The sequence below is a fragment of the Theropithecus gelada genome, chromosome 13 (genome assembly GCF_003255815.1).
Source record: "Theropithecus gelada isolate Dixy chromosome 13, Tgel_1.0, whole genome shotgun sequence".
Classification (NCBI taxonomy): domain Eukaryota; kingdom Metazoa; phylum Chordata; class Mammalia; order Primates; family Cercopithecidae; genus Theropithecus; species Theropithecus gelada.
In genome coordinates, this window is record NC_037681.1 from 72,231,301 (window position 1) to 72,248,965 (window position 17,665).

General features: G+C 35.0%; 1 long non-coding RNA gene across 1 annotated transcript in view; it reads left to right on the forward strand.

Moving 5' to 3' along the window:
- LOC112604988 overlaps window positions 1-17,665 on the forward strand; it is a 1,409,957-nt gene that overhangs the window by 595,014 nt on the left and 797,278 nt on the right. The window lies entirely within an intron of this gene.

Sequence of the window (17,665 nt, forward strand, 5' to 3'; positions counted from 1 at the left end):
ACATTTATTAAGGAAAACATTTACTTTTAAAGTTGTTGGTTGAAAACAGTTTAAATGCATTTGTAGGTATAAAAGCACAGAAAAGGTCTTTAAGAAGAGATAACATTAAGGTACCATTGATTAGAGAAGTGTATTCAAAACAAGAGTTTGTAAAGAAAGAAAGAGGTTAATAAGGAAGCAAAAGAGACCAGGATAATGATTTAATGTCTTAGATAAAAGAGTGTAATGTGGTTGCATAGGTTGTTATATAGACAGTAAAGGGAGGAAAGTTGCACAATTTGTCTTCATCTTTACAATTCTGATTTTGAGCGAAGACCTAAAAAGCAGAGATTAAAAGATTTTTTAAAAAGGCAATTTGAGACCACACTTGATACCACAAGTCTCGAAAAATATATCAGAAAATACGAGTCTCACCTCTAGAATTGAACACTGTGATCTTTGATTTTCTTATATGTAAAATTAAAATGTTGTTAAAGCATTATCTCCAATTTAAATATTAGCTTTCACACTAAAGGAAAGCTTGATGCTTTAAATAGAACTATATCAGAAGATTTTGATTAATAGAAAAGCATACTATTTTCTCCTATTTTATAGGTGATATGCGGAAAAAAAAATTGAATTCGATGTAGAAAAACCAATATAGCAAGAATTTAGAGAAACAGGTGTTGTTATGCAAGTTCGATTAACATGTACATTTGTATAATTTTTGGCAGAATTTTGATGTTTGTAATAAGTTGAAGAAGTTGCAGAATACATATGATATGACTTATGTACCTAAAGAAGGCAGATTGGAAGGGCCTTCTATGTGTGTTATTTTCTCTGTTTATTTACATAGAACACAACTGGAAGGATATACAGTGAGCAGTTACCTTGGCTATTCTAGGAAAGCATAATAGGGAAATGATGATAGGAAATAAAAGAATTTTTATTTTCATCTAGGAATATCCTTAGTTTTAAAGTTTTATCTTGTTTTGAATTTTAATGTATTTAATAGAAATACATTAAAGCTTTTTCTAACCAGAAGTAACTTTAAGGCAAGTGAATTGGTAAAACTTCCCCTATATTAAGATACTTCATGAATTTCGGTTAACATGATGGACTAAAGCACAATAGAAAAATTTCCACTTTCACTTTAAACAGTATAACGGAACGCCTGTAGATTCAACCAGTGTGAAAATTTACTCTCCAAGAAATACAGAGGATCACAGTCTTGGGGAATTTAAAATGAGTGTACTTAAAAAGGTTCAAAAATGTAAATAAAATCATAATAATTATATAACATGAATGAGAATGGGTGAATTTATTTTCAAAATGAATAAATAGCTAGTCATTGAAATTAAAAGAAAATTGGGTAAGAATAATAGTCAACTAATTAGAACAAGACAGAGAATTAATGAATGGAGGATAAAAAGGAAAGTTATTAACTCTGCAACAGACCGGAATAAAGATGTGGAAAATAAAAACATTAGATTTTGGAGAACAGAATGAAATGGTGTCACAATAGGGGAGAATGAAAGAAGTCAATATAAGAAGAGAAAATAACCTAAAAATTTCTATAATTAAATAAAGTCAAGTTCTCAAAATAATATCACAAAGAGATTCTCAAAACAAAACAAAAATTCGTAACTACATACCACCTGGTAAGATTGCAGTGCATGTCCAGTGATACATTTTTGACTTAGTGTGGGTGAAATATCTTTACTTCAATGATTTAGATTTAACTCTATTAAAATTAAGAATTTGTTTTTAACAAATAATCCAATAGTAGTTCATAAGCAGGGGAGAAAGAGTTTTCCTCTACAAAATTTGACAAGAGATTAACATTTAGAATACGCAAAGAACCTGTGCACGACAACAACAAAAGACTAAAAACAAAAAACAAAAAATGGAAGGGCGGCAATATGGTCAAATTATATCAACAGTCAATCACATAAGATTAAAAGACTAAGATATGATAGAAATCAGAAAATGGCAAATTATGTAATAAAATATCTGTGCCATTAAAACACTATTAATGGGAGGCTGTATAAATATAATATATACAAAGAAGAATATTCCTGGACACTACTGGCAAAGAATTGAATCTTAGAAACCATTCAGAAAAGTAACCTGGCAGAGTTTTAAAATATTCATATTTGTATATCCTATCATACTATCACATTTGCTGGCATATTTCCCAGAGGGACTTTTTTTTTAACATAACCAAAAGGGACACTGATATATTGTTAATTTAGGTATTTTTTGTTCTCACAAGAGACTAGTAGAAAGTCACTGTCCATGATTAAGGAGATATGATTAGAAATATGTGGATAAATTATGCTATGTATATACTATGCAGTAATTGAGTACAATAAAATGCAGCTAAATGGGCAGATCATCAAAACAAGTTTGAGTAAAAAGTAAAAAATAGAATAATATTTAGGTGACATATCTATTAAAAGTAAACACCCACAAATCCACAATCCATGCATGTACATATAAGGAACTATATCAAACCTTATTAAAGAAAATACCTATGAGGTTTAGGGCTAGGGCATTGGGAATCAAACAGGAGGAGAAAAGCATATGTGGAATAAAATGATAAAACATGAATTTAAAAAACAATGATTTATTGTGGACTGATATTATGTTTAACTCAATTCTACGTGTTCCATATATAAATGAGGAAAAGCCTTGATCAATATAACAGAAGCCTGGAGAAATGGGGACAAAGAACTAAGGGCTAAGTAAAAGATAATAGATGGAAAACACAAAATTAGATGGCAGACTTCTATGTGTGACAATGACAGAGTACCAGACACCAGATATACCTCCCAGCCTAGAACAACTAAGAAACTTTGGGAGAATGTTTGGAAAAAAAATTATTTTCAGGCAATGGACAGCAGACAGCACAATACAGAGATCCCTGAGGGTTGAGAAACAAATGAGGTGAATTCTAAATTATCCCAATTTACTGATTGGAGAGTGTTCCCAGGTTGCAGCACATGCCCCACGGTCACAGTAAATCTAAACAATACCTGGCACATTTTCTAAATTGAGGAAAAAGAGATAAATACCTGCGAGGCTAAAGTGTCTACAATTTTTAGGAGGATGTACCTGGTATTAAAAGTCTTAAAAGAAGGTGGGGGGACGTTGGAGACACCTTTAATGAAGATCTCGTACAATTTCCAGCTGCACATTAATAGACACATATGTAAGGAAACTGCCTGAGGCTGGTAAAAGATCCAGTAGAAAGAAAGTGGCAGAACAAGAAAGAGGGTTTCCATAGCGCTGGAAATAGTCCAAGATTCAACAGCAGAGTGGAGAAATTTTGAAATGCACGGGGCATTGGATTCAGTATTAAGAATGGTATTTTGTCAATGTGGGGACATGTTAGCCACAGACTAAAGCCTGCTCTGACACCACCTAACTAAGCTCAAAAGCAAGACTGGGGCAGGGAAGAGGGAGTATGCAAAGTTTGTTCTCAGGGAATATATCTTCCTCCCAGAGCAAAACTCTAAAATAATTGAAAGAACGTGCACTCAAAAGAAAACAGCAACCAAACTTTTAAAATTCAAAATGTCTGGCATCCAATAAACAATTATCTGGCATAAAAAAACATGTATTTTTTATAATATGGAAAAATATAAATCAATACCCCCAAATTACACAGATGACAAAATTTGTTAAATAATACATTAAGTGGTCATAAATAAATGTTCATGTATTCATGAATGTAGAGAAAAGCCTAAATACATTAAGGAGAAACAAGATAGATATGTTTTTAAAAGACTCAAACTTCTGGAGATGAAAAACACAATGTCTGATAGGAAAAAAAAACTGAATCCTAAGGAAGAATTATTTGCAGGTTAGACATTATGGCAGACAAGATTATCGAACTTAAAGACATAGTAACAGAAACCATCTAAAATGAAAAATTAAGGCATCAGAGAACTATGAAATACTTCAATACACATGGAACTAATATACATATAATTCAAGTGTCCAAAGAAAGGGGGTTGTAGAAAATATATTTGAAAATGTGGTGGCCAAAAATGTTTCAAATTAAATAAAAATTTTACCAAAAACTTCTATCACATGAAACATTAAGTGGACTTTATCATGATACATCATAATGAAAACTGTTAAAAACAATAATGAAGAGAGGTTTTAAAAAGCAACCAGAAAAAGAAGCATATTGTATAATGAAGCTTAGAGATAAGAATGACAGAATATATCTTATCAGAAACAATACTGAAACAAAATGGTTAAAGAGCCAAAGATGAAAACTGTCAACCTAAAATTTTATTTGCAGTAAAAATATAAAAATATCTGTAAAAAGCAAAAATGATAAATTCTCAGACATAAAAATGTTGAATAAATTTATTACTAGCACAAACCTTTTGTAAGAAATGTTGTAGCCAAGTGAATGATAACAAAAGGAAACCTGTGTCTTAACAAAGGAAGGAATATCACCAGAACTATTAATAATAAAAATATATGATATATAATCTTATCTTTGAAATTTCTTTAAAAGATTCTGCAAAATAATGATGCTTTATACAGATTTTAACCTGTATAGAAGTAACATACATATGAAAATACCATTTTGAGAGAAGGTACATGTAAGTTTACTGTTGTAGGATTCTCATTTACAATGTGAAATTGGGAAATGATATAATGTTATTCTAACACAGTGTGCTAAGGTAATCATGTATCCTATAAACTTGGAAAGCAGTCACTTACTAAATAAACAGGTATAATGTCAATAAAGATGATAAAATGAATCATAAAAAAAATTCTAGCCGGCGAGGTGGCTCACGCCTGTAATACCAGCACTTTGGGAGGCCGAGGCAGGCGGATCACGAGGTCAGGAGATGTAGACTATCCTGGCTAACACGGTGAAACCCCGTCTCTACTAAAAATACAGAAAATTGGTGGGGCGTGGTGGCGGGCGCCTATAGTCCCAGCTACTTGGGAGGCAGGAGAATGGCAGAAACCCGGGAGGCGGAGCTTGCAGTGAGCTGAGATCCGGCCACTGCCCTCCAGCCTGGGTGGCAGAGCGAGACTCCGTCTCAAAATAAAATAAAATAAAATAAAATAAAATAAAAAACCCTAAAAACCAGAGAGAAGGAGTAAAAAGAACAAGTGAATGATTTGTTTTCTCTTGAATATATACCCAGTAATGAGATCACTTGATCAAATGGTATCTCTGTTTTAAGTTATTTGAGAAATCTCCAGACTGGTTTCTGCAGTAGCTGGACTAATTTACATTCTCGCCAAAGGTGCATTAGCATTTCCTTTTCTCTGTAGCCTCACCAACATCTGTCGTTGTTGTTGTTGACTTTTTATTAATAGCCTTTCTGACTGATGTGAGATGAATCCCATTTTCTATCTTAAATATGAGTTGAAATTTTTTAAAAAAATAAATGAGACAAAATAAATACAAATATCAAGATTAAATATCTAAACCCCAACATATGAATAATATATTAAATGTAAATGCTCTAAAATTTCAATCAAAAAGAAGTGACTGTCATACTAAAAGTAACAGCCATCTATGTTTCCCAAAAAGAAATACACTTGAAAAATAAAATTGTACCTAAGAGTAACAGTTTATCTAGAGGTGAAGCATCTATACAACCTGAAAAGTAAACTTTTAATGACTTTTTATGATTCTTTACCATAGAGTGAGTTAAGTTTTATGAATTTGAGCCATAAGAAAGTATATCAAGTGAGATTTCTGGAGTATATCCTTCTTTTTTTCTTGCCACTTTTTATTATACTTTAAGTTCTGGGATACATGTGCAAAACATGCAGATTTGTTACATAGGTATACACGTGCCATGGTGGTTTGCTGCACTCATCAACCTGTCACCTACATTAGGTATTTCTCCTAATGCTATCCCTCTGCTAGCCCCCTACCCCGCAACAGGCTCTGGCGTGTGATGTTCTCCTCCCTGTGTCCATGTCTTCTCATTGTTTATCTCCCACTTACGAGTGAGAACATGTGGTGTTTGGTTTTCTGTTCTTGTGATAGTTTGCTGAGAATGATGGTTTCCAGTTTCATCCATGTCCCTGCAAAGGACATGAACTCATCCTTTTTTATGACTGTGTAGTATTCCATGGTATATATGTGCCACATTTTCTTTATCCAGTCTATCACTGATGGGCACTTGGGCTGGTTCCCAAGTCTTTGCTATTGTGACTAGTCCTGCAATAAACATATGTGTGTATGTGTCTTTATAGTAGAATGATTTACATACCCAGTAATGGGATTGATGGGTTAAATGTCATTTCTGGTTCTAGATCCTTGAGGAATCACCACACTGCCTTCCACAATGGTTGAACTAATTTACATTGCCACCTGCAGTGTAAAAGTGTTCCTATTTCTCCATACCCTCTCCAGCATCTGTTGTTTCCTGACTTTTTAATGATCGCCATTCTAACTGGAGTGAGATGGTATCTCATTGTGGTTTTGATTTGTATTTCTTTTTTTTTTTTTTTTTTTTTTGAGACGGAGTCTCGCTGTGTCTCCCAGGCTGGAGTGCAGTGGCGTGATCTCCTCACTGCAAGCTCCGCCTCCCGGGTTCACGCCATTCTCCCGCCTCAGCCTCCCAAGTAGCTGAGACTACAGGCGCCCGCCACCACGCCCGGCTAGTTTTTTGTATTTTTAGTAGAGACGGGGTTTCACCATGTTAGCCAGGATAGTCTCGATCTCCTGACCTCGTGATCCACCCGCCTCGGCCTCCCAAAGTGCTGGGATTACAGGCTTGATGATTTGTATTTCTTTAATGAGCAGTGGTGATGAGCTTTTTTTCGTATGTTTGTTGGTCACATAAATGTCTTCTTTTGAGAAGTGTCTGTTCATATCCTTTGCCCACTTTTTGATAGGGTTGTTTGTTTTTTTCTTGTACATTTGTTTATGTTCCTTGTAGGTTCTGGATATTAGCCCTTTGTCAGATGGATAGGTTGCAAAAATGCTGTTGGGAAAACTGGCTAGCCATATGCAGAAAACTGAAACTGGACCCCTTCCTTACACCTTATACAAAAATTAACTAAAGATGGATTACATACTTAAACATAAGACCTAAAACTGTAAAAACCCTAGAAGAAAACCTAGGTGATACCTTTCAGGACATAGGCATGGGCAAAGACGTCATGACTAAAACACCAAAAGCAATGTCAACAAAAGCCTAAATTGACAAATGGGGTCTAAGTAAACTAAAGAGCTTGTGCACAGCAAAAGAAACTATCATCAGACTGGAGTATATCTTGTAGACTTAAAACCCCTCCCCAACAAATTATTAGTTATAACTCCTTTGGCAAGTCACTTGAATCTCTCCAAATGTCATGCTTCTCATCTATAAAATCATAGCAATAATAACTTACTTCAGATAATTGTGGTGGTAAATTATATGACTATTTGTCTTTTTAGTGTGAAACAAATATTGTAAGGTTATTACACATTTTGCTTTGTGGAAAGTGGTCTTAAATTTAAAGAAACTTCTATGATATTTATTGGAGAAACTGAAGACATTTAACTAGAAATAATTCTTGATTAGAAAGCCTAAGCGTGTATAAAATACAAAGACGAATTTTGAATTCTGCCCTGGCTTAGATCTCTGATGTCTTACAAGATCACCACATAGTGAATAAAGATATAGCCCTAAGATGTATTCATTTGTACATTTATAGAAATTCCCTTTACTTTTGACTTTTCTCATTTAAATTCTAAATAAAAATCTGCATGAACAAAATGAAGTCAAATTAGCATCCTAATTATATACTTTGTTATGGACTTAATATTGGCGTTCCCTCAAAATTTATATGTTGAACCCTAACCGATGGTGATGCTATATTTAAAGATGGGTCCTCTAGGAAGTACTTAAGGTTGAATGAAGTCATAAGGAAGGGGCTCTGATCTGATAGGATTAGTATTTTTGTAAGAAGAGATACCAGAGAGCCCTTTCTCTTTCTTTTCATGCACATGCACCAAGGAAAGGCCATGTGAGAACACAGTAAAAAGTAGCCTGTCTGTAAGCCAGGAAAATTAACCTTACCAGAAACTGAATTGGTCAGAACCTTGATCTTTACCTTCTAGCATCTATAATTGAGAGTAAACACATTTCTGTTTTTTAAGCTACTCAGTCTACAGCATTTTGTTTTGGCAGCCTGGACTGGCTAATAAATACTTAGTTATTTTAAAATTGGCAATATTGACAAATTATCAGGAGTAATGTTGAAGCTATTTTCAGAAAAATCAGAGTTATAGGAGTCAATTGTTTTCTTCATTTTATCAGGCTTATATTTTGCTCTAGGAATTACAATGTCTAGAGCATATTATCTTTGCTCTAGGTTTTATTTTTCTACATCTATAAGGTATTATCACCCTATTATAAATTATACCAACTTCCCTGAAGTTATTATACCAAGAAGAATGCAAAAAGAGCTAATTCAACAACACAGGTATCAGTTCTTACAGATCAGTGAATCAAGCTATAAACAATGATTAAGCCCTGACTATTGTCTCAGGTTTAGGTTAGGCTGATATATAAATGGATTATGTAAGAAGCCTGCCTTAGGAAAAATAATTTAGTTGAAATAATAAGAGTTGCATATGTGCAATAGTATTATAAGCAAACATACATAAGAAGCATATGCTATTAATATCAGTGTTTTAATCATAGCAAAAGGACAATAAACTTGCAGTGACATGTGGACCTTTGTGTGAGAGAAAATTAATGTCTCCTTTGTACTTGAAGGCAACAGAGAGCTTGTAAGGCAACTAGGACTTGAGAAAATACAATTTCAAGAAAATGGGAGTTGTGCTGGAATTTGGTATGACATTTTCTGCAGCTATTTCCCTCATAATATTTTCCAATTATGAGAACAGAGTAAAAAGTTGAGAATCTCAACAACACTTGAGAAATGGTCTTATACTAAGAAGCATGGAAAAAGAGATCTTGTAGCCATCTTTAAGATCAAAGACCATAGATACTCAAGGCACTTGAATCACAGTGCAGCTTGGATGCAGATCAGAATTATAGACCAACACATGTTTGCAGCTGGAACCTCTTGAAGCCTATGCTCTATAACCACAGTGAACCAAAGAGTAGAGACTTAACTCAAAATGCAGTCTAACATTTAGTCATGATGAAGCCAAATTGGATTAAGGTGATAGGTGGTTCCATCTTTCGAGCAAAGGTATAGGTGAACTCTCTAGGTAAAAGGAAAAAAAAAATCACCCAGAGACTACAAAATTCCATACATAAGGCCCGATATTCAATGAAAATCATTCTACCCCTTATGTGAGAGAACAACTGATATAAACTCAAATGAAAACAAACATTGGTTTTATAACCTGAGACTTCACTGACTTCATTTATCAAATATAGGATTCTGTTAGAGGGATCTTTAGGATTTTCTCTATATATCATTATATCATTGGCAAACAGAGATAGTTTGACTTCCTTTTTTCCAATTTGGATGTCTTTTATTTCTTTCTCTTGCCTATTGTTCTGGCTAGGACGTCCAGTACTATGTGGAATACAAGGGGTGAAAGTGGGCCTCCTTGTCTTGTTCCAGTTCTTATGGGTAACACTTTCAACTTTTCCCCATTCAGTATGATGTTGGCTGTAGGTTTGTCATGTATGACTTTTATTATTTTGATGTGTATTCTTTCTATGCTTGGTTTTTTGAGAGTTTTTATTATAAAGGGATGCTGGATATTATTGAAGGCTTTTTTATATCTATTAAGATGATCATATGCTTTTTGTTTTTAATTCTATTTATGTGATGAATCACATTTATTGACTTGCATATTGTGAACCACCCTTGCATCCCTCGGATGAAATCCACATGATTATGGTGGGTTATCTTTTTGATATCTTGTTGGATTTGGTTTGCTACTATTTTGTTGAGGATTTTTGCATCTATATTCATTAGGAATGTTGGTCTATAGTTGTTGTGTTTTTTTTCTCTTTTGGTTATTTCATTTCTTTCTCAATCTTTCGGTATAATTGAAGTAGGACTGGTACCAATTCTTCATTGAATGTGTAGTAGAAATCAGTATCACTGCTATACAACAATAATGACTAAGCTAAGAATCAGAGAACTCAGTCTCTTTTACATTAGCTGCAAATAAAATAAAATAAAATACCTAGGAACATACTTAACTAAGGAGGTAAAAATCTCCACAAGGAGAACTACAAAACACTGCTGAAAAAAATCATAGATGACACAAACGAATGATGATGTATCCCATACTCATGTATTGGAAGAATCAATATCATTAAAATAACCACAGTACCCCCAAACAATCGATATATTTAATACAATTGCTATCAAAATACCAACATCAGTTTTCAAAGAATTAGACAATCCTAAATTCATACAGAACGAAGAAAGAGCCAGAACAGCCAAACAATTCTAAGCAAAAGAACAAATGTGAGGGTATCACATTACTTGACTTCAAACTATACAACAAATCTATAGTAACCAAAACAGCATGGTACCGGTATAAAAGTAGGTACATAGACTGATGGACAGGATAGAGAAAGCAGAAATAGAGTCAAATACTTACAGTCAACTGATCTTTGACAAAGTATATGAAAACATATATTCATGAAAGGACACCCTGTTCAATAAATTGTGCTGGGAAAATTGGATAACCACATGTAGAAAGAATGAAACTAAATCCCTATCTCTCACCATATACAAAAATAAACTCATGATGGATTAAAGACTTAGATCTAAGACCAGAAACCATAAACATTCTAGAAAAAACCAAGGACAAACTCTTGTAGATACGGACCTAGGCAAATAAGTTATGACTAAGACCCCAAAAGCAAATGCAGCAAAAACAAAAATAAATAAAAGGAAATTAAATAGAAAACCTTCTTCACAGCTAAAGAAACAATCAACAGATCGTTTTGTTCTATTATTTAATATTATGTTGTTTAATTTCCACATAGCAGCAAATATTCCAAATTTTCTTTTATTATTCTAAATTTATTCCATTGTGATCAAAGAATATACTTTGTACAACTTCAATTTTTTAATTTACTGAGACTTGTTTAATGGCCTATTATGGTCTATTCTGAAGAATATGCCACATGCACTAAGGAAAACCATGTAATCTGTTGTTGAGTGGATAGTTCTATAGATGTCTATTAGATCTAATTAATGTATGGTTTTTTTATGCTTTCTATTTCCTTGGTGATCTATCTTGTTTTATGCATTAATAAAAGTGGAGAGCTAAAGTCTTCAACAATCTTTATTTAAATATGTATTTCTCCATTCAATTCAGTTACGTTTTGTTTCATGTATTTTGGGGCTCCATTGAAATGTGCATGTATTCCTATAATTTTTATACTGTCTTAGTGAATACACACTTTTACTATTATTTGTTACCTTCTTTTGTCTCTCATCAGTTTTGTCTTAAAGTTTATATTGCTACGCGTTAGCGTAGCCTTTCCAAATCGTTTTTTGTTACTGTTTGCATGGAATATCTTTTTATATGCTTTTGCTTTCAACTTATTTGCATCTTTGAATCTGAAATGAGTCTCATGTTGATGGTATATAGTTGGATTAGTTTGGGGTGTGTGTGTGTGTGTGTGTGTGTGTGTATGTGTGTTCCTTTCAACCTCTTCTTTTTAATTGTATAATTTAATATATTCTTACTTAATATAGTTACTGGAAACAAATGACTGACTTCTACCATTTAGTAATTTGTTTTCTATATGTTTTATATTTTTTGTCATTCCTCAGATTCTCTATTAATGACTTCTTTTGTGTTAAATAGATATTTTCTAGTATGCCATGTTAATTGTCTTAACGTTTCTTTTACTATACATATTTGAGTAATTTTCTCAGTATTTGCTTTTAAAATTATAATTAACATCTTAATTTATAACAATTCATTTTGCGTTAGTAACAATTTAGTTTCATTAGTATATGAAAATATAGCCCTCTACTCTCAACATGTTATTGTCACAAATATCATCCTTATACGCTGTGTTTTTATACACACAGATTTATAATACTGTTTTTTGTATTTGCCTTTTAAATCTAAGGAAATAAGAGGAGTTTCAAACAAAAAATATAATCCTGACATGCATATCTGCTTATGTAATTGCCATTACTGGTGTTCTTTTCTTCGTATGTATTCAGATTATTAATTTTCTTTTATTTCAGCTTAAAGGACATTCTTTAAGCTTTCTGGTAGGAAAGGTCTACTAATGACAGACAATCGCAATTTTTATTTATCTATAATGTCTCCTTCATTTTGCAAGAAGAGTTTTACCAGATACAGATTTCTTGGTTAAGAGTTTTGTCTTTAGCAGTTTAAATATCATTCCCTACCTGCTAGCTTCTATAATTTCTGATACAAATTAGTTATTATTCTCATTGAGAATCTCTTGTACGTGACAAGTTGATTCTCTCTCAATGCTTCTAAGATTTTCTTTTTTTCTTTGTCCTCCAAAAGTTTGATTATAACATGTCTGGTGTGGATCTCTTTGAGTTTATTCTATTTTGAATTCATTGCACTTTTCAGCTGTACAGATTAATGTTTTTCATTAAATTTAGGAAGCTCTCAGCTATGATTTATTCAAATATTCTTTCTGTCCCCCTTTTCCTCTTCTTTTCTGCTGGAACTCTATTATGTAGATGTTGGTAACACAACATAGTGTCCCAGGACTCTTAGTATCTTTTTATTTTGTTTCATATTTTTTTATTTATATTCTCAGATCAGATAATCACAATTAACCTATACTTAGGTTTGCTTTATTCTTTCTTCTGAAAGCCTACTCAAATCTGCCATTGAAACTCTCTAGTTTATTTTTTATTTTTTTGTTATTATACTTTAAGTTCTAGGGTACATGTGCACAACGTGCAGGTTTGCTACATATGTATACATGTGACATGTTGGTGTGCTTCACCCATTAACTCATCATTTACATTAGGTATATCTCCTAATGCTATCCCTCCCCCCTACTCCCTGCATACAATAGGCTCCAGTGTGTGATGTTACCATTCCTGTGTCCAAGTGATCTCATTGTTCAGTTCCCACCTATGAGTGAGAACATGCGGTGCTTGGTTTTCTGTTCTTGCGATAGCTTGCTGACAATGATGCTTTCCAGCTGCATCCATGTCCCTACAAAGGACACAAACTCATCCTTTTTTATAGCTGTATAGTATTCCATGGTGTCTATGTGCCACATTTTCTTAATCCAGTCTGTCACTGATGGACATTTGGGTTGATTCTAAGTCTTTGCTATTGTGAATAGTGACACAATAAATATACGTGTGCATGTGTCTTTACAGTAGCATGATTGATAATCCTTTGGGTATATACCCAGTAATGGGATGGCTGGGTCAAATGGTATTTCTAGTTCTAGATCCTTCAGGAATCACCACACTATCTTCTACAATGGTTGAACTAGTTTTACAATCCCACCAACAGTGTAAAAGTGTTCCTATTTTCTCCACATCCTCTCCAGCACCTGTTGTTTCCTGATTTTTTAATGATTGCCATTCTAACTGGTGTGAGATGGTATCTCATTGTGGTTTTGATTTGCATTTCTCTGATGGCCAGTGATGATGAGCATTTTTTCATGTGTCTGTTGGCTGTATGAATATCTTCTTTTGAGAAACGTCTGTTCATATCCTTTGCTCACTTTTTGATGGGGTTGTTTGTTTTTTTCTTGTAAATTTGTTTGAGTTCTTTATAGGTTCTGGATATTAGCCCTTTGTCAGATGAGTAGATTGCAAAAATGTTCTCCCATTCTGTAGGCTGCCTGTTCACTCTGATGGTAGTTTCTTTTGCTGTGCAGAAGCTCTTCAGTTTAATTAGATCCCTTTTGTCAATTATGGCTTTTGTTGCCATTGCTTTTGGTGTTTTAGACCTGAAGTTCTTGCCCATGCCTATGTCCTGAATGGTATTACCTAGGTTTTCTTCTAGGGTTTTTATGGTTTTAGGTCTCACATTAAAGTCTCTAATCCATCTTGAATTAATTTTTGTATAAGGAGTAAGGAAACGATCCAGTTTCAGCTTTCTACTTATGGCTAGCCAATTTTCCCAGCACCATTTATTAAACAGGGAATCTTTTCCCCATTTCTTGTTTTTGTCAGGTTTGTCAAAGATCAGATGGCTGTAGATGTGTGGTATTGTTTCTGAGGGCTCTGTTCTGTTCCATTGGTCTATATCTCTGTTTTGGTACCAGTACCATGCTGTTTTGGTTACTGTAGCCTTGTAGTGTAGTTTGAAGTCAGGTAGCGTGATGCCTCCAGCTTTGCTCCTTTGACTTAGGACTGTCTTGGCAATGCGGGGTCTTTTTGGTTCCATATAAACTTTAAACCAGTTTTTTCCAATTCTGTGAAGAAAGTCATTGGTAGCTTAAAGGGGATGGCATTGAATCTATAAATAACCTTGGGCAGTATGGCCATTTTCATAATATTGGTTTTTCCTATCCATGAGCATGGTATCTTCTTCCATTTGTTTGTGTCCTCTTTTATATCACTGAGTAGTGGTTTGTAGTTCTCCTTGAAGAGGTCCTTTACATCCATTGTAAGTTGGATTCCTAGGTATTTTATTCTCTTTGAAGCAATTGTGAATGGGAGTTCACTCATGATTTAGCTCTCTGTTTGTGTGTTACTGGTATTTAAGAATGCTTGTGATTTTTGCACATTAATTTTGTATCCTGAGACTTTGCTGAAGTTGGTTATCAGCTTAAGGAGATTTTGGGCTGAGACGAAGGGGTTTTCTAAATATACAATCATGTCATCTGCAAAGAGGGACAATTCGACTTCTTCTTTTCCTAACTGAATACCCTTGATTTCTTTCTCTTCCCTGATTGCCCTAGCCAGAACTTCCAACACTATGTTGAATAGGAGTGGTGAGAGAGGGCATCCCTGTCTTGTGCCAGTTTTCAAAGGGAATGCTTCCAGTTTTGGCCCATTCAGTATGATATTGGCTGTGGGTTTGTCATAAATAGCTCTTATGATTTTGAGATACATTCCATCAATACCAAATTTATTGAGCGTTTTTAGCATGAAGGGCTGTTGAATTTTGTCAAAGGCCTTTTCTGCATCTATTGAGATAATCATGTGCTTGTTGTCTTTGGTTCTGTTTATATGCTGGATTACGTTTATTGATTTGCAAATGTTGAACCAGCCTTGCATCCCAGGGATGAAGCCCACTTAATCATGGTGGATAAGCTTTTTGATGTGCTGCCAGATTCGGTTTGCCAGTATTGTATTAAGGATTTTTGCACCGATGTTCATCAGGGATATTAGTCTAAAATTCTCTTTTTTTTGTGTCTCTGCCAGGCTTTGGTATCAGGATGATGTTGACCTCATAAAATGAGTTAGGGAGAATTCCCTCTTTTTCTATTGATTGGAATAGTTTCAGAAGCAATGGTACCAACTCCTCCTTGTACCTCTGGTAGAATTCAGCTGTGAATCCATCTGGTCCTGGACTTTTTTTGGTTGGTAGGCTATTAATTATTGCCTCAGTTTCAGAGCCTGCTATTGGTCTATTCAGGGATTCACCTTCTTCCTGATTCAGTCTTGGGAGATTGTATGTGTCCAGGAATTAATCCATTTCTTCTAGGTTTTATAGTTTATTTGCATAGAGGTGTTTATAGTATTCTCTGATGGTAGTTTATATTTCTGTGGGGTTGGTGGTGATATCCCCTTTATCATTTTTCATTGTGTCTATTTGATTCTTCTCTCTTTTCTTCTTTACTAGTCTTGCTAGTGGTCTATCAATTTTGTTGATCTTTTCAAAAAACCAGCTCGTAGATTCATTGATTTTTTTGGAGGGTTTTTTCTGTCTCTATCTCCTTCAGTTCTGCTCTGATCTTAGTTATTTCTTGCCTTCTGCTAGCTTTCGAATGTGTTTGTTCCTGCTTCTCTAGTTCTTTTAATTGTGATGTTAGGGTGTCAATTATAGATGTTTCCTGCTTTCTCTTGTGGGCATTTAGTGCTATAAATTTCTCTCTACACATTGCTTTAAATGTGTCCCAGAGATTCTGGTATGTTGTATCTTTGTTCTCATTGGTTTCCAAGAATGTCTTTATTTCTGCCTTCATTTCGTTATTTACCCAGTAGTCATTCAGGAGCAGGTTGTTCAGTTTCCATGTAGTTGCGTGGTTTTGATTGAGTTTCTTAGTCCTGAGTTCTAGTTTGATTGCACTTTGGTCTGGGAGACAGTTTGTTATAATTTCTCTCCTTTTGCATTTGCTGAGGAGTGCTTTACTTCCAACTATGTGGTCAGTTTTGGAATAAATGCGATGTGGTGCTGAGAAGAATGTATATTCTGTTGATTTGGGGTGGAGAGTTCTGTAGATGTCTATTAGGTCCGCTTGGTGCAGAGATGAGTTCAATTCCTGGATATCCTTGTTAACTTTCTGTCTCATGGATCTGTCTGATGTTGACAGTGGAGTGTTGAAGTCTCCCATTATTATTGTATGGGAGTGGAAGTCTCTTTGTAAGTGTCTAAGGACTTGCTTTATGAATCTGGGTGCTCTTGTATTGGGTACATATATATTTAGGATAGTTAGCTCTTCCTGTTGAATTGATCCCTTTACCATTATGAAATGGCCTTCTTTGTCTCTTTTGATCTTTGATGGTTTAAAGTCTGTTTTATCAGAGACTAGAATTGCAACCCCTGCTTCTTTTGTTTTCCATTTGCTTGGTAGATCTTCCTCCATCCCTTTATATTGAGCCTATGTGTGTCTCTGCACGTGAGATGGGTCTCCTGAATACAGCAAACTGATGGGTCTTGACTCTTTATCCAATTTGCCAGTCTGTGTCTTTTAATTGGACCATTTGGTCCATTTACATTTAAGGTTAAGATTGTTATGTGTGAACTTGATCCTGTCATTATGATATTAGCTGGTTATTTTGGTCGTTAGTTGATGCAGTTTCTTCCTAGTCTCGATGGTCTTTACATTTTGGCATGGTTTGCAATGGCAATGTTTTTGCGATGAGCTGCGTTCCTTTGGAGGGGGAGATGCGCTCTGATTTTTTGAATTTCTAGCTTTTCTGCACTGCTTTTTCCCCATCTTTGTGGTTTTATCTGCCTTTGGTCTTTGATGATGGTGATGTACTGATAGGGTTTTGGTGTGGGTTTCCTTTCTGTTTGTTAGTTTTCCTTATAACAGTCAGGACCCTCAGCTGCAGGTCTGTTGGAGTTTACTTGAGGTCCATTCCAGACCCTGTTTGCCTGGGCATCATCAGTGGAGGCTGCAGAAGATAGAATATTGCTGAACAGCGAGTGTTGCTGTCTGATTCTTGCTCTGGAAGCTTCGTCTCAGAGGTGTACCCAGCCATGTGAGGTGTGAGGTGCAGTTCTGCACCTAGTGGGGGATGTCTCTGAGTTAGGCTACTCAGGGATCAGGGACCCACTTGAGCAGGCAGTCTGTCCGTTCTCAGATCTCAGCCTCCATGCTGTGAGAACCACTGCTCTCTTCAAAGCTGTCAGACAGGGACATTTACATCTACAGAGGTTTCTGCTGCTTTTTGTTTAGCTATGCCCTGTCCCCAGAGGTGGAGTCTACAGAGGCAGGCAGGTCTCCTTGAGCTGTGGTGGGCTCCACCCAGTTTGAACTTCCTGGTGACTTTGTTTGCCTACTTAAGCCTCAGTAATGGTGGGTGCCCCTCCCCCAGCCTCGTTGCC